Source organism: Hakea prostrata, chromosome 2 (genome assembly GCF_041222555.1).
Source record: "Hakea prostrata isolate BN-2017 chromosome 2, UWA_Hpros_2, whole genome shotgun sequence".
NCBI classification, from domain to species: domain Eukaryota; kingdom Viridiplantae; phylum Streptophyta; class Magnoliopsida; order Proteales; family Proteaceae; genus Hakea; species Hakea prostrata.
Window position 1 is genome coordinate 43,594,385 of NC_142601.1, and position 25,117 is coordinate 43,619,501.

The 25,117-nt window shown below is 36.8% G+C and overlaps 1 pseudogene; it reads left to right on the top strand.

Annotated features, from left to right (window-relative positions):
• Positions 1 to 17,934: 17,934 nt before the first annotated feature.
• LOC149024411 (putative polygalacturonase) lies at positions 17,935 to 20,202 on the top strand (annotated as a pseudogene).
• Positions 20,203 to 25,117: the final 4,915 nt, after the last annotated feature.

The following is a 25,117-nucleotide window of genomic DNA, read 5'->3' on the forward strand; positions in this document are numbered from 1 at the left end:
GATTGGGGTGGTGATCACCAAACAGTTTCAATTTTTTTTCCAATAATCTGGTATTGAGCATTGCATTTCTTGTCCTCGTTTCAATTTTTTTTTCCAATAATCTGGTATTGAGCATTGCATTTCTTGTCCTCATACCCATGAACAAAATGGGATGGTTGAAAGATGACATTTCCATATTGTAGGAATAGGGTTATCACTTATTGCTCAAGCTTCAGTTCCCCAACAATTTTAGAATCATGCTTTGGGTACAACAATGTTTCTCATAAATATGTTGCCAACAATGGTTGTCAACAATGTCTCACCAATTTTTAAGCTTTATGGGCTCATCCGACATATGATCATTTGAAGGTTTTTGGATGAACTTGTTACCCACTATTAGAGCCATACAATCACCACAAGTTGGACTGCAGGTCTAGTTTCCACATATTCTTCTTGGGATATAGTTCATGCCATTGTGAATACAAATGTTACCATGAAACCACTGGGAAACGTGTTGTCTTTGATGAAGAAAGATTTCCATACAAAAAACCCAAACCCATCACTTCCCAATCACCAGTAACCTCTCCTTCAATCTTTGGACCTCCACAACTTATCCCTTGGGTTCCACCACAATGGCAAGATGGGATTCTACCTATGCCACAATCCATCATCACCTTCCTTAATTCCCAATCTCCCATTCCTAATACAACCCCAACTATCCTCTCACCCTCTATACATCCAATTGATTCACCCACCACACCCATTGCCACATCTAATATAACTCCTCCACCATCACCATCCATTGTGGATGTCCATGTTCCCATTGGTATTGGCCATCTTATTCCCGTCCCTACTACAAACACCCACCCAATGATAATCATAACCAAAGATGGGACACGACGCCCAAAAACCTACAATGTTCAAACTGCCTCAAACTCCAAACCACTAGTGAACCTAATAATTTTACAATGGCCAACAAATTCTCACTATGGCGAGCTACAATGGATACTGAATTCATAGCCTTAAAATAGAATGGGACCTGGACACTTGTCCACCAGATCCACCCCAAAATGTGGTCAGTTGCAAATGGGTATACTGCATTAAGCGCAAGGCTGATGGCTCCATAAAATAATATATGGCTCGCCTTGTTGCTAAAGGTCTCAATCAGCAAGAGGGCCCTAATTATAATGAAAATTTCAGCCCAATTGTGAAACCCACAACGATACATCTCATCTTCTCTATTGCACTAAATTGATCATGGCCCATTAGGCAATTTGACGTTCAAAATGTTTTTTTTCATCAAATGTGTAAAGAGGAAGTATTTATGAACAGCCTCAAGGGTTCATTAATTCTCAACTACCCATCATGTATGCAAATTTCATGTCTTTATATGGGCTAAAGCAAGCACCATAGGCTTGATTTGAACACTTGAGTTCCTTCCTATAATCCTACCTAAGCATGATTTTGAAAGCTCCAAAGTCAATACTATGAAATCCCCGATAATCCTAACTCGAAAACCTGTTTTGTAGGTCCAAGAACTCACAATGCAAGTAGAAGACAACTGTGGACCACCGGATTGAGATCGTTGGATTGGAACATGAACCAATGAAAGTGGATGGTGAAGATGGTGAATTTGGAACTTTGCAAAGTTTTGAAAGAAGAAGCCGACTCGAACACTGACAAACTAAGAAAATGGATTAAGAGTTCATGGCCAGCACTTTTGGAAGGTCCTAAAGAACAGGTAAAAACTCCCTAGTATGTAAAATAGTGTGGAAGAAGAACCTCAAAAAAACTCCCTTGAAACTCACTCTTGGGAAAATTTTCCTAGGGGTCTCTTGGGTATGGGTCTCTCGAGCAACCCAGCTTGGTGCCCGCAAGAAATAAAAGGGTAATTTTGGGATTTGATGTTTCGGACCCTATTTAATGAGGTTTTCGACCTAAAACACATTATTATGATCCTTAAGGCATCAAAGAACGTCAGACCACGTCAGTGAGAGCATTGCAAAGGATGAAAACTTTGTAGAGATCGTCTGGAGAATTGTTCGTGTTCCAATCGCGAATCTTAAGGTTAGTCGCTTCATCCTTTAGTAATAGCTTGTTTCGAAGAGCTTTGTAGAGAAAGCTATAATTATGGCGAACCTAAACCCTATTTTACATTACTTCTAGAGTGATTCCACAATCACTCTAATTAACCGATTTCTTCACGGGATCGATTTCAGAGAGACCTAAATTATGATTTGATGGATTATTGTTTAGATTCATGTTTTTGAATGCTTGTTGTGGTAGATCTTGTCCTTCAAAGCTTTTAGAATATCTTCTTCATTTTGGAAGTAGTTTGGAACCCAAATTCATAGTTGTCTGAGTTTTTCATTGTTTGTTGTTCGTACTCGGACATGGATCTTCTTGCACTGGTCTCTCGAGTGACTCACCCTCGCTTTACCCAAGGGACCCTATGTAAAATCCGGCCTTATCCTAACCCTGACCCGGCCCGGATTTTATATCGTTGCAGGTCCGAAGACCCGAAGTGGTGGTAGAAGAGACTTGTGGGCCCTCGTAGTTGAATTCAATGCTTGATCCAGAACCTATGGACATTGACAATGATGTCCCTTACTTGAGCACATTGTCAGTGTTGAGTGAAAATCTGCGCATCGATGAAGACTAAATTAGTTGAAGCACTTATTGGACCCCCATGATCAATCCGAAGGTGTTTCTTGAAACTAGACTTGTTGATTGACTTGTAGGAGAAAATCCAACTCAATTCGGATCTGTCTGGCCTTCCAAATCCACTCCTGAAGTTGCTGTCATGCCTTGGTCGACTGCTTGGTCTACTGACAGTCGACCAGCTAGTCGACCAGTAGTAATGGATTTTGAAATTTTACAAAATCACTTCCCATTTGCCCCTACCTTTTTGGAACTCGTGAATGAGGACCTAAACTAATCATTTGCACTCCAGAGCACGAAGTTAGACACTCTCTTGGGCTTTTCTTGATGTTTGTGAGGATCTTTGACTCCAATCATTAGTATTGCACATCAATCATCAACTCAAGGTATGATTCCTTCTATTCTTCTTCTAATCTATTCATTTTCTACCAAATTATGATCTTAAGACCATGGTTGAAGTGCTGCAACCTTGTAAACACTTAACCATGAGTTTTCCCTATTCAATCCCATGATTAGCACCCCATTCTTGTTATGTTATGATTCAATTAGAATTGCTTACATTTCATTACTTTGATTCTCTCCATTTCAACCCTGTCTTGATTCAAAACTGATATGTAAATACATGTTAGGTTTAGATTACTATGAATTCATGATTCTAACTTGATTATTACCATTCACTTAATTGATTCCCATCATTCTTTACAATTCCAATCAATTCCAATTCGATTTGTGATATTTATCATATAGAACATAAGGCTTCGATTTGGGTATTCATAATTGGACCGTTGGATCGTCATGAAATTTAGTGTGTAGTATCCTCATATTGTTATAATCATGCCCTCCAAATTTCGTGTTGATCGGAGCACCGGAAGGTCAGTTTTGGATCAAGTCTTCAATTCTACCCAAGGTTAACAAGTCTTGGTCGACTGCCTTGGTTGGTGACGATTGACCAAGCCACCAACCAAGAGATGGTAACATCCCTGTACTTGGCCGAATTGCTTCGTTTGACCTCCGATTCGATTGTTTCCTTCTTTGATGTTACTTGTATGTTGTCTAGGGTACCAACACTGATTTTTGGGACTATCCTTGGTGATCATTGATTTTATTTACGACTCAATTAAGGTAAGGACGGTCGTTAACTCAAGTACATTGATTATGTAATCATGCTTATGCTTTAAGAACTCAGTAAATATATTTCCTATGTGTACATCTTTACCATGCATGACTTTTATATACATTCTTATCAAGTAATAGTATGTTATATGTCATTCGGAATATCATGCTTAATTATACTTCATGATTATGTATATGATTAATCATGTTATGACATGTCTTTAATTATATGATGAATTGTTGAATTGATATGATATGATGAGATTGAACTTGTGGATGACTACGTATGACTTGGGATTGAGGAGTGTCCTTCCGACACTTCTGTCCTTGGACATCGGAGGGAATAGTATGGGATATTCTCCGAAGGTGTCCATCGACGCTTTCCCGGGTTATTGGATGACATACATAGGATTGTCTAGGTGTATGGTTAGGATATTTCCTTGTCATATCAAACATGAATCGGAAGGGTATTGAGACCGAATGACCCGTGGTAGAGTATGGTTGAAGGGCGCTCAAGACCGGTAACCACTCCGCGAGAGGACTTAAACCATACTGCGGATACCCGAAAGGGGCCATTTATTGGTAGGATTGCAAATGGATAGACCTGGGCTCACGGGCGCTCAAGACCGGTAACCAACCCGTGAGAGGACGTGAGAGCTTCTCGTTTACCATTTGTGGATGACCAATAGGGTTGATGAGTCCGTAGTCCGAGTTGGTCGGTGCCATAGGGAAAGTATCCGGATCTGACATGATACAACTGAGTAGATGACTTGCATTGGGCTAGGCTATACTGTGACATGCGCCAATACTTATACCAATGGTGATGTGAGAGAGTGGTGACTTAACCCCCAGCCATGGTTTGATGAGGACCTTACCCAATTACCCCGGCAGACCGAAGATATCTTGTATGATTGAGGGGGAGTGACAGACGACCCAAAGAAGTATGGTGCTATGGCTTAAAGCATGTCTACCTTAGAGACTAGCATACTTAGGGTTAGAATCATATATCATCATTGTCTCATATCATATTGCATTATATCGTGATTTGTATCGGATGAACTGTGTATTATGAAACGACTTGCCTTGCTGAGTTCTTTTGAACTCATTCCTTTCGTACAATTTGTTAGATTATCCTACAGGTGTAGACGACTCTGATGGCGCACTCTACGACTCGAGCTATGATCCCGCATACTACCCTTCTGGTGATGGCTACGATGAGAGTCAGGATTGTTGTGCCGAGGAGGATTATGGTTCGTACCAGGGTTAGCCCCACCTTGGTGAGGGAGCGGCCGCGCTGGGTTCACTTCATCCACACTTATGAAGAAACAATCATTAGGATAGAAGAGACCTTTGCATAGTGCCCCATTTCTCTGGATGACTGTAAACACTTGGTTATATTGTCTTTAACTCTTATGGATTTACTCTTAATACTGATTGTAATTAAGTTTAATTAACCACTTTTCCGCTATTATTGAAGGAGTGACTCCTGATCACTCTTTCTCCTTGAGAATATTTTTATGTGAAGTTGATACTTGATAATTCCGCACTTTGATTGATTATCTTTTCTTAATCATTTGATCTGTTTATTGCTTACTTTAAACATTGATTATATTGTTCATGATTATGTTATTGTGTATGTGGGAGGCATGGCCGCTCAATCTAGATCTTCGGGCTGTGGATCACATCCCGGGTATGCTAGATAGGATACCGGCTGGGTGGATGTGACACCCTACCCCATGGGTTTCCTGGCATGGGTCTCCTAAGTGACCCATGCTAGTACTGTTCAAGCGACCCTACCCTATGAGTCTCTTGGCAGGGTCCCTTGAGCAACCCCCCTTCAAACAACCCATCCCCCTACTATTTTGGTTTTCCATTATACTTTCTATATTTGACTTTTAGGGTTTTTCTAAAATTGAACCAACATTTAAATAGGACTCATTGGGATGTAGTAAGCCGTCTTTTGTTTCACCTTGAAAATGTTATAGTCTAATTGAAAGGTGAGGACATTCGTTTATATATGTTTGGGTTTAAATTATAGAATGATATCGAACTTGCATATTGATTTGTATGCTACTGTTTTATGACTTTTACATTCATTTTCTAATATGAAATTGCTAGAATCATGTTTGATTATTATCTTGTCGGTTTGTAAATGGTGTGGTTAAGTTAGAAATAAAAATGGACTTGACCTGGGGTTGTGGTACAACCATTGCCCTAGGAACCCTAGTATGGACATATAGCTTAAGATGCACTTCTAGGATGTCTAGATGAACATGGTTAGGTAACCCCATCATGTCATTACCCTATCGGCAAGGGAATTGATGTCGAGTGACTCATGGCAGGTGGGCACTCAAGACCGGTAACCAACCTGTGAGAGGACACAACCACATTGTGGGGGGCATTCATTGGTAGAGTTGCATATAATAGGCTTGGGCTCATGGGCGCTCAAGATTGTTAACCAACCCATAAGAGGACATGAGAGTTTCCTGCATATTATATGTGGATGACCAATAGGGTTAAGAGAAGGCATAGTCCAAGTTGGTTGGCAGGATACATGTTTGCAAAATAAAATAACTGCAAGCGCACAGTATCGTGTAGCTAATGGGTCGATCTCAGGGATATATGCCACCTAGAATTCAACTTCTTAATAGTAATGCGAGAGTGGAATGATTCAATTTTTGTTAACTAATTACTTAAACTAAACAAACGATCCTAATCCATACATCTAATGCAATCGAATTGAAACGAAAAATAAAGCAAACATAACCAATGCATAAATAAAAGACAGGAAAAATAATGCGAACAAAGAAATTGCAGAAAGAAATAACAAAGCAATAAACAAAGCAATAATAGCAAAAGGGAAACCTTAACCAAAGAGAGGCACGACTGTAGGCATCTTTGATTAAGGACCCAGGGGAAGGGAGAACAGTAAGTAAATGCTGAAATTTAAATCCTAAATTAAGAATATGGAGGGGTAGATAGTAGCGGGAATGGAGGAGGGAGAGAAGATTATTGAAGAATCTTACTTACTTGCATCTTCCAAACAAAACTTGAATAAACGATTCGAATCTCAACCAACCCTAACAACCAGATCTAGAATAACTAGATCTGCAATTGCTAGACCCAGAGAGAAAGCGAATCTTCTTGAAACTTGAACTTGAATTTGAACTTGAAATTGCATTGATAAAACTAAAGGAATTACACTTGCACAAAGTTAAAATTACACAACTTCAATATTCCTAAACATTCAATCTAAAAAAACTAGAACCCACAAATTAATCAAAGAACTAGAGAAAACCTAGAGAAAACTAAAGAGAATAGAAAGTGCAAAACTAAAGTAAAACTAAAGAGAAAGTAAAGTGTAAAACTAAAGTAAACTAAAGAAAAAATCAAGTGTTCCCTAGACCTAAGAGGGAGGTAATATTTATAGAAGAAGGAGAATAATTTACAAACAAAGAAATAAAATAATAATACCTAATAATAATACTACTAATAATAATACTACTAATAATAATAATAACAAAAGAGTAAAATAGAAAAACAAAACAAATTAAAGAAAGAGCAAAATTCGTTAGAAATAGAGAGAGAGAGAGAGAGAGAATGTGGGGAGAAATAAAATAAAATAAAAAAATAGAAATACGTTAAGAGGGAAAGTGGAGAAAAAGAATAAATTAAAAAAAATAAAACTTAAGATTGAGTTACACGTAGAGAAGGTGGAGAAGAAAGAGAAAGAGTGGAAGAAGGAAAAAAAAATATACTTATAGAAAAAAGATTTTGGGTTAATTAAGGAAAAAGAATAAAATAAAATAGTGAAAATAATAGAAAGTGGGAAGAGAGAGAAAAAATAATTAGAGAAATAAATAAAATCTTCTAAAAAAATAGAAAATCCTAGTCTTTGACTACTTGTGGGCCCATACAACTCTCAATTACAATAAAGAAAAAAATAAATGAAAATCATAATCTCTAATTTTACAAGATATTCTGGAGTTGGCCCATAATTGCATCTCTAGCCCATCATGCTCCAAATCAGGCCCACTTTTGCACACTTGAGAATTTGAACGGACCTCTTGACATGTAAAAATCGCATGTTGAATACCCAAAACTCCAGATATTCGCTTAAGTCCTACAAATTCATAAAATCTGCAAAAACAACATAAAACCCAAGGTAGCTCCACTCAAAGTGTGTAAAATGCATGCTTTATGCCCTAAGATTTCACACATAAATGTGCTCATCAGATACATTAAGGATACTGAATCGAGTGTATGGTGTAAGGGGTGAGGTATCTAAACCTAGAATGATATGATTAAGTAGGTGATTTGCATTATGCTAGGTATTACCTTGGCATGCACTAGTATTAATGCCAATGGTTGTGGTGAGAGAGTGTGGCCCTGATCCCAACCATGGTTGATGAGAGACTATTATCCATATACCTCGATTGTGATGCGCAGTCGGTTTGGTGCCTTTGGGGTTTGTGTGAAGCTTCCTAGAGGAGGCTAGTGTCGTATCTTAATGCATGTCTATCTAGATAGAGACTTGCATTGGTTAGAGTATAGGAGCATTATCTCTCTGCATTGCATATCATATCATATTATTGTAAGTTTCTCATGTTGTGAATGGTGAATATATATATGCTTGAATTTTATCATTGAGTTCTTTTGAAATCATCCCTCATACTATGTTGTTTTTTTTTGAAATGTCTACAAAGGTGAAGAAGAGACCCCGAGTTCATAGATATTTCCCCTTGGTTGTACAATTGAGGAATCGATGGTAGCTGATTGTGACTCGTGGTACAATCCAAGTGCCAGTCTGGAGTACTCTTACAGCCCCGATCAACAGTGATAGGACTCACTTAGTTCACCATTGGGCTTATGAGTTAGATATAGATTCAAAGACGCGAGTGTATAAGCGCTTGAAGAAGAAATTTAAATTTTGGAAGAAATAGACTATGATTTTCTTTTTTCCCTTTTTAGTTTTGACTTCGCTTCCGCATTATTTTGAGATGCACCTGAGATCTGCGAATATTCTTGATTCTTAATATAGTTTTAACACTTGATTCTTTTATTGATTCTTGCTTATGATTATGTTATTATGTGGTGTGGTGTGTGTGAATACATGCAACCTAATCTTGTGACTGTAGATCACTCCCTCAAGTATTTGGGTAGATGGATACCAGCTGGATGGATGTGACGGAGACCTCCTTGTTTATATGTCACAAAGAGGATGGGACTATCTACACACTCATTTACATGGATGACATCATCATCACCAGCAGCAATGATGCTCTACTCACTGGCTTTCTTACCAAAACTGGTGTTGCATTTGCCATTCTTTTATCTAGGGCCATCGCATTATTTTTTGGGAATTAGTGTTACACAATTGCAACAAGGGCGCTATCTCTCCCAATGCCAATATATAATTGATCTACCATCAATGACTAAAATGGTTGAATGTGAGCCCATCTCAATACCGTTAATGTCAGTGTCAACTCAACTAAGCAAATTTTGTTGGTACTCCCATGGAAGATCCAACTCTATACTTTTAACACAATCGGTGCTCTCCAATAAGCAACATTGATTAGACCAAACATCCAATTTGTTGTTAACAAGTTTGTCAATTTATGCAAAATCCAACAGTTGAGCAGTGGTTGGCTATTAAGTGAATTCTACGTTATCTAAAAAGTACATTTCACTTGGTCTACTTTAAAGTCATAGAAATGATATGCATCTATCTACCTATTCTGATGCAAATTGGGCAGGTTGCCCAGATGATAGAAAGTCAACTAGTGGTGTTGCAATCTTTGTTGGTAATAATTGGATCTCATGGAGCTCTTGCAAACAAGCTACTGTTGCTCGATCAAGTATAGAATTGGAAAATAGAGCCCTTGCCAATATAGCTGCTGAAATAACATGGCTTCAGTTACTACTCAAGGAATTGCATATTTTTCTACGAAGTGCTCCAATTTTTTCGTGCGACAACATCGAGGCTACATATCTAACTGCCAACCCGACTTTCCATGCTTGAACAAAACATGTTGAAATAAACTTCCATTTTGTCAAGGATGATGTCTCAAAAGGTGTCCTCATGTTTTTTCATCTCCACAAAAGACCAACCAGCCAACATCTTCACCAAGCCACTATCCATCATCTAGTTCAATTCCTTGTTATCCAACCTTAAGGTGGCTTCACCCCCCTTGAGTTTGATGAGGCATATAAGAGGAACTTGCACTAACGGCTAGTTTGACCACGGAACAACATGTTGAGAAGATTTTTAATAATCCCAAGAATAATGCAACAACTAGGTTATTGCATAATCAAGGGAATATTCATAAGGAGATGATTTTGGATAAAGCCAAGAATATTGCGACAGGTAGTTCATTGCGTAATCAAAAAATATTGATAAGGATACCAACTATTGAAGAAATTGTTTCCTTAAATACAGAAGCCATTCCTTTGATTAGCAAATAGATTATCCCTATTCAAGGATTATATTATTGCAAGAATCACATAGATGAAATCATTCAACCATGGATGTAAGTTGTGTTGAGCAACTGAACCATGTTAAATTTTGTTTTTCCTTTTCATCTCTTCCTCTATCTCTTTATACATTGTTTTAACGTATTTCCAAACTCCTCAAACTAATATAGCTAACATGTTTATCTTATTAAGTTAATCACGATTCTGATACAATAATGTTGTATTTCTTGATTAGGATTTTGCTTTGCATTCAACAGCTGAACAATTTGGAGACATTGTAGCTTTGCAATACAATTTTGAGAATGAGACAACGTTTTTCTCTTCATAAATGTTAAGGGGATGGGGAGTATCTAAATGGGAAGAGCTTGGGGTAGATATTTAGGAGTTGTCTATTCCTATTGTGATTTAGATGGCATTGTAAATCCCTTAGGATGGATTATCTCGGAAGATCCATCAAAGGGAAGGTAAGAACATAGATTAATTTCCCCCTAAAGTAAACTCACTATGATTTTTTGCTCTTGTAATAAAAGTTATGTGCTCATATAGTTACCACTTGAAACAATATTGTTTTGGTCATTGTTATGAATCTATTACTCATGAGACCTTGGAAGAAATAGAGACAATATTTTTTAACCGCTCTAGGTTTGATTCATCAAAACAACCTCCAATGAAAAATTGGTTTTGACTTTTTTCTTTTCATGAAGCCTTTGGCACTGAGTTCGCCCTTCCTTCTTTTGTTTTGATCAGCAATGACCGATCAAGCTTACCTCCTTGGAAGTACAAAAATGCTAATCAAATTAGTACCTAGGAATTCTACAGGCACCGATACGGCTTACTATGTAATTATTTTCTCATTTGAAAAACGGAACTTAGTGATGTTTGACATTTTTCTTATCATGCACACATTAGGGGGGGTGAAAGGCTCAAAAAACACTCTATTTAGATGAACTATTTATTCTAATGGCATTGTCCCTAAGGTACAGACGCAATATGAAGTGATCACAGTGAGAGACTCGAGTCTTTTTATATTTGGTTTGAAGTGGAATTCACAAAGTTACTTTTCCATTGATCAAGATGTTAAACCTTTTCTTTACTAATTTCAGGTGTTCCAAATTCTTCTAGCTCCGGAGGATACCTTTTAACCCCCAACCCCCCCCCCCATTCAAATGCTTTTCTTATGGCTCCAACATTTGCACAAAGAGCGACATGCATTTTTTAACTAGCCCCACTTAAATCCAATAATTATGCATTCCTAGATAAGTCCCTATAACTTCATCATTGATGCATCTCATTCAAATAATAAGAGTTAGTACTATCATGAGAAGTGTTCCCTCAAGTATAAGGTCAAGATGACATATATTTATTCCTTCCATTGCTACTTGCAGTATTACCTATTGGATTAATTATAATTAGATTCTATGCCACTACACATATTTGTGTTCTCACAATTGTAGTCTACTCCCACTGTGATTACTAATTTATTAGTATTCAACGACACACTTTTTTACAATATTTGAATGATAAAATGATTTCATTTAACCTAGGAGCCAAAAAATAAACAACTAATAACAAAAGAACCAGACTAAAATAAGCCTAAATGGATTAGATGAATACACAAATCAATCGCCATGTCCTCTACAATCAATTGATTCATACTGCTCATCTATCCTATGGTCGGCCAAATTTATGAAATCAACATTACATTAAGTATGTGATGTCTATACTCACTGCATAATAGGAGCTTGAGTGGATTTGAAAATACTACAGGGAATTGGTCTTCGTCAAATCCCAATGTTGATGAAAAAAGGAACTACAAGCAGTTCTTAGATAATTCCTATTATTCCTATTTTATGATAGTTATTTATTAATAGAGTCCTAAGCATGAATAAAAGGGAAGATTCCCCAATGCGAACCTTCCCAACCCTGAGAAGAATTTCATGGGAGTTTCGATCTCATTGGTGTTCATCCATTCCATTCAAATAATTATATCTATATTTTAAAATCACATTCCTAGAACAATAATGTGAAGAACAACTAATCTAATCCAACAAGAAAAATGAGTTTTATCAAACATTAACATTCAATGGCTGTAAAATCTTAAGGCCTCTTTATAATAGATAAAAGAATTAAAAAAATAAAAATAAAAAAGACATTAATTTTGAGAGAAAGTTATCTTTCACAATGGACTGAGAAACACCCCTGAATCTAAGGTTATTATTATTGTCATCTCCCCACTCCCACACCCAAAAAGGAAAAGTATTATTGGAGGTCCAAAATATCTTTCATTATTCCACAGCAATCATAGCAGGGGGAAGTTGGCTTATAGTTTTATATAACAATCACTAGATTCAAATAACCAAACAGGTCATCTCCTCTATACGCTGACATTAGATTTCCAATGAAATTTGTTTGGTATTTTTTTTTCTTTTTGGAAAAAAAATGAATTTGATAAGTGATGGTGTCACACCCACCCAGCCGGTACCCTACCTGGCATACCTTAGTGTGTGATCCACAGCCCCGAAGATCAAGTATCAAGGTAATCAACCTCCCACATAAACAATAACATAATCATGAACATAAATAATCAATGTACAAAGTATAATCCAAAAAATCCAAATAAGGAAAGAATAAATCATATATCATCAGAGTACGAAAGACAATCAAAATGTCTAAATCAATAAGTAAAGTGAGGCGGAATCTCACTCCACAAATAGCGGAAAAGTAGTTCTAAAAAGAAAAGGAAAAGGGATGAAAACTAATCCCAGAGCAGGTACAATAAGTAACTAAATTGTTTTCAATCTTATAGACAACATCTCTATAAGTATAAATCTCAAAAATGGCGCAAGGGAGCTTCCACTCTATGGTCGGGCTAAGCATCGTAAGCAACATAACCACCCGCAGAATATTCATTGTAATTGTTGTAACCGCAATCACCTTCCTCGGAGATATGCCTCTTCTCCTTGCGCTTCTTGCACAAAAGGAATGAGTTTCAAAGAAACCTAGTAAGGCAGTTAATCCATAATAACATAAATAGCAGGATTTCAAAACAGAGTAAAATGCTATATGATATGAAACACATGATGCAATATAATTCTAACTCTATGTATGCTGGTCTCTATTGGCAGACATGCTTTAAGTCATAACACCGTACCTCTTTAGGAAGGTCTCATCACACAACGCCTTTTGGTAGTGGGTCCGGCATCCCTCGGAACATTCCATGGCTGGGGGTTGAGTCACCGCTCACTCAAATCACCATTGGTCTAAGTACCGGTGCATGTCAGGGTCAAAGCCTAGCCAAATGCAAGTCTCCTACTTAGTTACATCAAGTCAGATCCAGATACGTCCATTCCTCGCCCCTGGCGATCCTTTCCGGCATCCTTCACACTAGAGTCCTCATAGTCCCTGACTACGGACTCATCAACCCTATAGGTCATCCACATATGGTAAACGGGAAGCTCTCACGTCCCCTCACGGGTTGGTTACCGGTCTTGAGCGCCCGTGAGCCCAAGTCTATCCATATGCAACCCTACCGATAAATGGCCCCCACAATGTGATTCCTGTCCTCTCACGGGTTGGTTACCGGTCTTGAGCGCCCATGAATCCCCATTGCTACCACCGGTCATTCGGTCTCAATACCCCTCCGATTAGGGTCTGACATAACGGGACACCCTAGCCAAACACTACTAGACAACCCTAAATATGTCATCCAACAGTTTAGGAAGGTGTCCAAAGGGCATTTCCGGAAACATCCCATAATATTCCCGTAGTTGTCCAAGGACAGAAGTGTCAAAAGGACACCTCTCCTTTCCAAACCATATTTAATCATTCACAAACATAAATCCATAACATCACATATATGGTAACTTCTTATATGGAAAGAAATCAATAATAACATCCAACTTGCATATATTTGGTAAGTAAATCATACATGAATCAACTTAGCATAAACAAGTAATGCTACTATAATCAAGGTAATTGCATCAGTAGTATATTAGTGTAAGAATCTAATTAAGGAAATAAACCAAAGATTCAAATATAGAAACTAGAACATGCAATCTATGTAATTAAGGAAATAATCATCCTTACCTTATATAACTCGCAAAGGATCTTGGGGATCAAGTAAGACCTTGTCTAAACTTGGAAAGAAAGTTCTAAACAAGTATATGTAATATATTAGGAAAGATACCTAGAAGGAAAGAAATCAAATCATCCAAAACAGACCAAACATGAGGTTGTTGTCCTCATTGGTCGATTGATTGGTCTACTGCCTCAGTCGACCAACAGAGACAGTGGCCTTCAAAATCAGAAATTTTAGAATATAAAACCGAATTTGGTGGTTCAAAAGGGTACCAAACAAGGGGGAAACTACAAGGGTAGTATGCTAGTATATAGAGGACTTCAAAACACTAATCATATCAAGTCTTCAAGTTACAAATTAGGAAACAAAAAGTTACCATAATTAGATCAATCATGGTTCTTGAAGAATTCTTAGTAAAAATCATGGACAAGAACAATAGGATGATGGATTACTAATATGACAAAGAATTCATGATTAGCATGCATAGATTCTTAAGAGAAATAGAGCTAAGGCTGAAGAACATCAATCTAAATAAGGAAAGAGAATAGATGCATGTTTTCCTTTAAAAGCGAGTGATGATCTTGATGAAGATCATCCATCAAGCTTTAGATCCTTAGGAAAAGAGAGGGAATGAGTAAAGAGATAGTTGCAACAGAGATACAACATCATCTCTACTGTCCTCAATCAGAAAAGGAAAGAAAAGTAATGGAGAATCAAAGACGAAACATAGAAGAGGATGATCACATACCATTTTGTGTAAATGCAAGAGATTTGACGAAGATCCGTCAAGAGAATCACTAAAGATGCAAGGGAGATGACTTGCAGAGGGCTCTGGTTCGTTCCAAAGAGTTTGGAGGCAGAAAATAAGAAGTAGACTCGAGATTGGACTTAAATAGAGCAAGCAAAGACCTAATTAGCAAAATCAGATCTCATTGGTCGATTGATTGGTCGACTGGCCCAGTCGACCAATGAGTCGACCAATTAGGACAGCAAGTCCAAAATAGGGAATTGAAGGCTCTAATCAAATCCAAACATAAAGGGGTTTTGCACACACACCATGTGACTTAACTAGTGGGTAGAAATGCCTTCAAACCAAGTCAGAGAGTACTCCAAGTCCATCAACTAATTCCATCTTCCTCAGGGTGCAGTTTCCATAAATGGAACACTGTCATCAACACTCATGGATTTTAAGCCAAACACCAAGTCTTCCACTGGGATGGCCCATAGCTGACTTCTTGCTTTACTTCGGGTTGTCGGACCTACAAACAACAGTGTTTCCGGGTCAAGGTTAGGGCTGGGTTTCACAGATGGACACTGAGAAAGAATATCTCATTCTATAGAACTTTAAAAAAAAATCAGTACATAAGGAATTCAATGAACAAAAGGGAGATTGTAAGAACTTTTTACTTTGTTGGAGAGGGAGGGATTGTGTCATTGAGAGTTGTAAGAGACGAAGATGGTGATATTTCATAGAAAGGATAGGTTGCGATCAAAGTAACAACATCATATGGATTTAAGGAGCCAAATGCTTGATCTTTGGATAGAATATTGGTATCTTTGGGGCTTGGTGAGCTAAATGCCAAAATTAGTTATAGAGAAGTATAGCCATATGACTAAAAAGACAAATGTTTGAGGTCAATTTTGACTTGTAAATTTGACAGGGATCATAGGCTAAATAGGACCTGAATGGACTACTAGAAAATAAGATTGACCTTAAGAGCTCTAGGTTCACTCTTTGAACTCTCTTCCGAAAGAGAAGCAAGCACTCCTATAATAGAGTCTAGAAGGCATCTCTAGAAGGCATGAAAAAAAAATATAGGCACCTACAATGTAGTAAGAAACATAATTTCTAATTAGTTTCTCCTTTCAACATCATGTACCTTCAGCCTCATGGCGGTAATCTACATGACCTCATTTCTATAACATTATATTCTATAGCTAACTTCAAAATAAATATGACCCTCATCCAAAATTAAGTAACAACCAAACAATTTTTAAGGTAGAATAGTTTATCAAAGTTGCAAGTTATTCTCTAATGGCTTCCCACTTTTAAGTATTCTTATCTATTAAGGATATACCTGGAAAATCAACCAACATCCTAGTCGCCACTTCATCTCAAGCATATGCGGCTAGGATTGCTTCCAAGAGTTCTACTACTGTTAGAAATTCCACAGCTGATCAAACTTCCAAGAGTTCTACTGATGTTAGAAATCTCATAGCTGATCAAACACTAGTTATTACATACAAGAAGAACTCTACAATTGGTACTCACAAAGACACTAGGCAACCCAAAAGAGATACTGATTGATACAAACTCCTAATCAATATTTTATGTAATCTAAAACATTAGAGTCCTAGCACCAAAGCCACAAGACTCCTAGAACTATACAAAGAAGGACTCCAAGAACACTATGAAGAAGGATTCTATTTTTATATAAAACTATGTACTAATTTATTGTAAATTAAGGTAATTATTATTTTTTGTGCTCTTTCATACACACACTCAGACTCTCTCTCTCTCTCTCTCTCTCTCTCTCTCTCTCTCTCCCCTTCCCTTCAACTATTATTATCTTCAACATTATCAATTTGAAGTCAGATAGCATATTGCGAAGTTAGACAATACAACCAAATCCCTCCAACCATTTTTAGTTGGTTTTTCTAACAAAATAGATTCATAAAGCACAAATAAAATTAAAAATTTATTATGTTACAATTCTTTTAACTTATAAAAAAAACAACAAATAAGAAAACCAATCCAAAGCACCGGCCCCAAACCTAACAGTTTTTTGTCCTCAACTCATACCCCATTCAATAAGCTTTGGTCGGTTCAGTTCATTCTTAACGGTTCGGGCTACAATGAAATCTTTATTAGGAGGGAGCAAAAAGTATTAAAATAGGTAGTAGAAGTAAATATTTTCAAAAATAAAAACCCATCAAGGTAAAAAAAATTTAAACAACCTTATACAGTAAAAAAAATTTAAATACGGTAGATCAAGGAAATTTATCAAGGAAATTTTTTTGTATAGACAAAGGGTTAAGGGCAATACTGTAAAATTACATGACATTAAGGGCGATCTAGGAATTATGAGATTATCTAACCATAACTTAACAAAATTTGTTAACAAAGTATACCATTATGCTAATTTAAGAGACATTTTGGACTGTCCCTACTAATTTGATAAATTCTTGGGGAGTCTATACTCTTCACCATTCATTTTGGGATGTCCCTCAAATTTTTACAAAAGAAGAAGATAGGATTCAGTAAAATACATCAAGCAATTGTTCTTCCCGTCACAGGAAGAAATCCATACTCTAAGCCTACAAAGAGAATCACTAGACTTGAAAGCGTGTATTATAGCCGTTAAAATAGTTTTACATTGTCGATGTACGGCATTTATCCCATTTCAAAAAATATCTCTGAGAAGAAGAAGGAAGGGAATACTAGAGATTGCATTTGCCATCAATGTCTAACGGGATGACCAGATTTTCCGACCATTTTTAGAAAGTATTGGTCAAAGATTTTTAAAGGGTTTTCCTCACAAATATAGGATTTCCCTCTATATAAACACCAAGTCTAATCAGCTCTGCAACCCACAAGTCTTTTTGTCCTTGCAGAGGTTTTCTAAGCAATGGCTTCTTCCAGAAATCCCAGAATAACAAACGTAACTCTTCTACATCATCTTCTATGTTATCCCTGATGACCCACTTCCATGCCTTTTTGTTTTCTCTGTTTATATTTATTTTTCTTACAAAAATCTTTTATATTATATGTTTTTCTCTTCCACTCGTTTTGGTTACTAGACTGGTTATTTTCTACATTCATGCATCTAAATTGAAATCCTGAATATCAAACCTTTAGCAACCATCTTTTTATTTTTATTTTTATTGTTCTTCCCTTCCTTCACCACCCTCTCGTTTATGGGCATTTCTCTAATTCTTTTAATCCTAAATTTCAAACGTTCGATCGTCACTTTCAGATTCGTTCTTCGTACTCAGTCTCCTATTTTTCGTTTTTATGTTGAATTTGTATTTGGGTTTGTTCCCTTTGTGTCTAATATCTTACCTTTTTATGCCTCTAAAACTGAAAATTCACAGATAATTGAGTTAGTTGCCGTGATAGTATTGCTTGGATTGGTGGGCTTAAGGGAGGCCGAATGCTTCAATGTTTCGCACCTGAACGCCGGATTTAGCTATGAAGCCGTAACTTGCAGAAAACACATTGCATCCATCACGGATTTTGGAGGTGTGGGAGATGGGGAAACGTCAAATACCAATGCCTTCCGCGAGGCTATCACACATCTAAGCAAATTCTCAAGTGACGGTGGTTCCGTGTTGATCGTTCCTCCAGGAAAATGGCTTACCGGGAGCTTCAATCTCACAAGCAATTTCACTCTCTTTCTACCCAAAGATGCCATCATTCTCGGTTCTCAGGTTTCTATTTAATTCTATTTGGTTCTTGACCTTCAATTCTTTGGTTCTGTATGTGATTAGCTTAACTTGGTATGAACTTGATAGGATGAAGCTGAGTATCCACTTATCCCTCCTTTGCCTTCCTATGGGAAAGGAAGAGATAATGTAGACAAGGGTCCAAGATATCAAGCGCTCATTTATGGCACAAACCTAACTGATGTGGTCATTACAGGTATTTCTATTCATCAGTTGCAATTTCAAGGTTCTCTATTTCAGGGTTCTCTGTCTCGTTGATCGACTTTGATGGGTTCTTGGATCTCAGGTAACAATGGGACGATTGATGGGCAAGGTGTCTCTTGGTGGGATAAATTTCACAATAACCAGACCAACCATACCCGACCTTACATGATTGAAATCTTGTTCTCCGACAAGGTCCAGATTTCCAATCTGACTCTACTCAATTCTCCAAGTTGGTTCGTTCATCCTACTTACTGCAGGTTCGTCCCTTCCCATTCATAAACACTACACCATTCTCCATCTTCCTCATCTTCCTCGTGAAGAAGATTTCTGGTTTGTGATCAAAACTGTTGTCTTCAATTGCAGTAACGTGTTGGTATTAGGCCTGACCATCCTCGCACCAATTGATTCCCCGAACACTGATGGGATTGACCCAGGTTTGTCTAGAAATATAGAGGAATTCAATTATTGATTCATTTTAGTGAACAGCTAGAAACTAAATTGAGCTTCTTCTTTTTTTTCCCCTCTCTCTCTCTCTCTCTCTTGGGTTCTCCTCTGCTATTCAGATTCATGCACAAATGTTAGAATTGAAGACTGTTATGTAGTTTCGGGGATGACCGCATTGCGTGAAAAGTGGTTGGGATCAATACGGGATAAAATTTGGGATGCCCACAAAGAATGTCATAATCAGAAGGTTCACCTGCATTTCCCCAGACAGCGCTGTTATCGCTCTTGGGAGTGAGATGTCCGGTGGCATCGAGAATGTCAGGGCTGAGGATGTTCTTGCCATTAACTCAGAGTCTGTAATCAGGATCAAAAGCGCTCCAGGGCGAGGTGGATATGTGAAAAACATCTTTGCAAGAAGGTTTGTTATGCATACCATGAAGTATGTCTTCTGGATGACAGGAGCATATGGGTCTCACCCGGATGATGGTTGGGATCCTAAAGCACTTCCTGTTGTTAAAGATATCAATTACAGTGATATGGTTGCCGAGAATGTCACCATGGCAGCAAATTTAGCTGGTATTAATGATGATATTTATTCTGGAATTTGCATCTCTAACGTCACCGTTAAGCCATCGCCAAAACCCAAGAAAATCCAGTGGAACTGCACTGATATCAGCGGAGTAACGAGTAATGTGAGCCCTCCTGCTTGTGCTTTGTTGCCAGATCAAGGCGCTTACCCTTGCCCATTCCCAACTGACAAGCTACCAATAGAGAATGTCAAATTCCAAACTTGTAATGTCTAAGTCAAGAGTTGATACTGTAGTCTTTTCCGTTTATGTGTGTTAGTTTATCTAGTTTTGAAGCTGCCTGTCGAGGGCATTATTGGTCCTAATTAAGACCAAAGAGTTGAAAATAATAAGAAATAGCAAGCATATTACTGTAATTCTACTAAAATTTCTTTGTTAACACATTTAATCATTGGTAATACAAAGATTTTCTATAAAACATAATTGAGGAAAAGTACCTGGAATCCTTCTTACTTTGCTCTTTTCCATTTGAAAATTTGCACAATTACTAAGGTGTGAAGAGGACTTCTAAAAACAGAAATCCATAGTACAATGGCTGCAGGAAGGGGAGAGGAACACTTCTTTTTTTCGTGCATCGTCTGTGATGCGAAGGAGAAGAAACGAAGTGCTAAAAATTCATAACACAGCAAGGGAATGGAGCTCGTCAGAAGCAGAGATTTAGGACACCTTCTCAGACTATTATGCTACATTGTTTGCCTCTGATGATGTTACTAATGGAGACCTTGATAAAGTACTTCATGATATTGATCCTATGGTGACAGCTGAACAACCAAGCAAAGAGGAAATTAAAGTTGCATTGTTCGCTATGAAACCAACAAAGAGCCCAGGCATAGATGGCTCCCCCCCCCCCCGGCTTTTGATCTTTCCCTTTGTATATTCACTAGTACCGTATCATTTACCAGTTCTCCTACGCCTTCCTCATTATTTACGAACGTCTCATTTACCAATGGTTGAAATTACAAACATCTTGATGTCTTGCTACCTTCCCAAAGAAAAATTCAAGAATGGAAGTATTCAATGCACTTATATATATTCTGCTTATCTTCCATAGATTTTGGACTTTAAAACTCCTTATATCTGCATTGATGTGCTTATGGATAATGCATTAATATGTGCATATTCGACACTCCATGTGACTATTAGAGTTCCTTTTTTCTTTTCTATTTTTTTGAATAGAACCATGAAAAGTATTGATAGCCTAATTAGCACTAATACTCCTTTTTTCCTTGGAAAATCTTGTTTATGCCCATAGACTCTCAACTCTACCCATATTAGACTCACAATCGACTTGAAAACCAAGACGCTTATGTTAAGTGTCACTTAATTTCGTATGGAGCAAGATATTCTAATTTATTTTTTAAAGTATCACGAATATAATTATCTCATTAAGTATATATACCATTTTTCAAAGTAATCGATAATTCATATAAAAAACTTGTGTTCACCTTAATCTTAATAAAGAGTTTTTGGTTCTAATTTAATGTCCATATAAGCTTATGCATAAAAGAACATTTTTCAACTACCAAGCTCATAAAATTGGGTCATGAAACTCATAAAGCTTATGATCATTTTATTTGGGTCATGTCTACCAAAGTAAGCACCACCAAGCTTTGTGTGCACTATGTGAACTTAGGCAAATGTAGATCTCACCTTTGTAAGGATCCAACCAACAAGTCTCATGCACCATAACAAGCATAACCAATAGTTACAAAACCCATAAATTGGTGTAGAGAGACAATGGTAGCCGAATACATGCATATTCAATACCCATGTCCTTAAGACTATTAGGTAGTATGGTTTTAATTTGATAACAAAACAAAAATAATGATATTGTAAAATAATCCATTTCGTATGAAATATAGTTTAGTTTGGCATAAAAGCCCAGTCTGTATTAATTATATAAAAGCTCTCCTAAGAATGTAGTCGAGGTGTGCTTAAGCTGGCTCGGATTATTGCTCACCTCCAATAAACCCTCCTAAAAACAATTGAAAGAGAAGACGGGAAATCGAGAAACAGTTCATGAAACAACAAAACCCCAAGCAAGACCACCAACGAAGTATCAAAACTTAACATCTACAAAAGTCATTGCTGAAGAAGAGAGATTGAAACAAGAAACAAGAAGAAAAATAAAAAGTAACTAGATCAAGAAGATAAAAACAATAATCCAACGTTGAGAACAGACACTCAAGACCAATTAAGAGAGAGTAGCAACATTGATGGATCTATTAACAACTCAATCAAACATCTCTGAATCTGTAAATGAACCATGATCCAACACGGGCCTTGTAAACCAGGCAACAAGAATGAGAAAACTGTGTAGGACAAGAAAGAAACTCAATGTCTCAAAAAAGCCATTGCTGAAGAAGAGAGATCGGGACAAGAAACAAGAAGAAAAATAGAAAAATACTAGATTAAGGCTCTTTTTGGCATCAATTATCATTCTCAATTATGAGAATTTTTATTCTTTTAAATTATTTGGCATCTATTATCATTTTTATTTTTATTTAAAATAATAGAAAAACCTTCAAAATTCACAATAGACTTTTTATCTAATATGGATTATGGTGAGAATTTCATTCTCTTCATTTATGCACAGATTTACTTAAAATTTTATAGTTAAAATGAGAGTAAAATAGTGAATACACATTCTTTTATAAAAACCATATTTTTTCCCCCCTTTTTCCTCACTTGCTCACTATCATTTTCTAACAATTTTTTTTTTTATTTTAACACCAAACTTATTTTTTTTATTCCATAATTTATGTTTGGCAAAATTCACCGAACCATTTTTCATTCTTGACCAATAATGAATTCTTGTAATTATTTCTTTTAAATAGACATAAATAGAGAATGAGAATTGATACCAAAAAGAGCCTAAGAAGATGAAAATGAAAATCCAATTTTGAGAGCAATGCTCAAGACCAGAGATTAGCAACATTGATGGATCTATTAACAACTCAATCAAACATCCCCAAATTTGCAAATGAACCATGATTCAACACGGCCTTGTAACCCAGCAACAAGAGAGAGAAAACTGCAAAGAACAAGAGAGAAGCAAAAGCCTCAAAAGCCAATGAAAGAGAACAGAGAAGGGAAATTCGGAAACAAAGCATGAACCCACAAAACCCTGTTAACAAAAAATTAAAACCAAACTATCTCACCTCCTCCTTAGATCCCATTCCATAAAACGCTGCAACAGTAGCATCAAATGCAACCACAATGAACAACTGACTAAATCCTCAGCTTTTCAGCTGCTATGGATGAACGCCAACAACAATGTTACTCTTAAAGTTACAAACTTTCAAAAGTGCTTAAAACCTCCGCATAATCAATCTCCAAAACCCTAGTGACTAGAGAAAACAGGAACCCTCATCTGGGTGGAGCTCTTGTAAACTCTAAGCCCTCATAAATCTAGAAACATTTGAATGAAATGAAATGAGAGTTAGACGCTCTACATGAGAGCTAAACTCAAGTGAAATGAAATGAAACACTTCACCCACATGAGAGTTAAGCTCAATGAAATGAAATGCTCCCAAATGAAATTTAATGTCTCCAAATTAAAATGAAATGAAACGCTTTTGCATGGAACTTGAAGTTGATTCTATGATCAACTTGATGTTGGATCTTCTCCTCCAGACTCCTCCCTACGGTATAACCTCTCTAACTAACGCAGAGAATAAAATATTCCACATAAGATGAGCTTCATTGATTATGTTACACTTTGATTTTGTTTCCTTATTGGTCTGATAGGGTAATATAAAGTTACTAAAACTCTTTTATGGAACTGGCTAGTGTGGGCTAATCAATGAAGGAGGGACCTAACATCCTTTATATAGGCAACCCCATTAGATCGTCCATCAAGATCTAACGGTCCCTATTAGCCCACACTAGCCAGTCCCATAAAAGAGTTTTAGTAACTTTGTATTACTCTATCAAACCAATAAGTAAACTAAATCAAAGTGTAACACAATCAATGAAGCCCATCTTATGTGGAATATTTTATTAATATTCTAACATTCTTCCACTTGGGCTATATTATTTGTGACACAGTCGAGCAAAACAAAACATCTCTTTAGTTTTAAGTAAACAATTGAAAAAAAAAGTTAAAAAACGTTTTGACCTTTATGTGCACAACTTTATATTGATCTGAGAATAATCATAAAACTCAATCCCTTCACATAGAGCCTTAAGTACCGAATCAGGGGCGTGATTGTATCTTTTAAGCGACACAGGACTATCCATGGTCACAAATACTCTTAACTCTACTGAAAATGGATGCAATAGGGTAGTGTGACAACTAATGACACTTTAAAGAAATCCTCATGTGTCATTTTGTTATCAGTCCAAATCTCTCACTTTATGTGACTCAATGCCACAAGAGAATATACTTAACGATTCCCATGAACCTATGACTCAATGCCACAAAAGTATGTAAATTATGGTTCCCACGAACCTGTGACAATGCCATGAAAGTATGACATTATGGTTCTCAAGAACCTGTGACTCAATGCCACAAAAGTATGTACATTATGATTCCCATGAACTCGTATGTTATCTTTATAACTCAAGTTTAACTTTATGTGTTACATGTCACACCTAAAGGCTAATATAGAAATGCCTTAGCCTTTGCTTAAGGTTAATACATACCTTAAGACTTTCATAACATGCAACATGATAATAATGTGAACATCAATATGTCACCAATGAACTTTATTGAATTCAAATAATAAATTATTAGTGCATAAAAAATGTCAAAAAACGAGTACAGATGAAAAAAATTTATTACACAATAGAGAAAAATATGAAAAACTCCCACAAAGCAACCGCATCTAAGGATGCTTCCAAGCCCATAGTTACCATATCAAAGACGTTAGGGCGAGACCCTTAGTTACGGGATCTACAACCATATCATCCGTACCAATATGCGCTATTGTGATGTCACCTCCTTTAACCTTTTATTTAATACTCAAATATTTAATTTCCATGTGTTTAGACCTTGTGATACCCTTATTGTTGTAAATAAACAATACAACAAAACTGCTATCACAATACAACTGGAAAGGGTTATCCACAAAATCAAAAATTATCAACTGTCTAATGAAGTTCCTTAACCAAATAGCTTGAGTAGCTA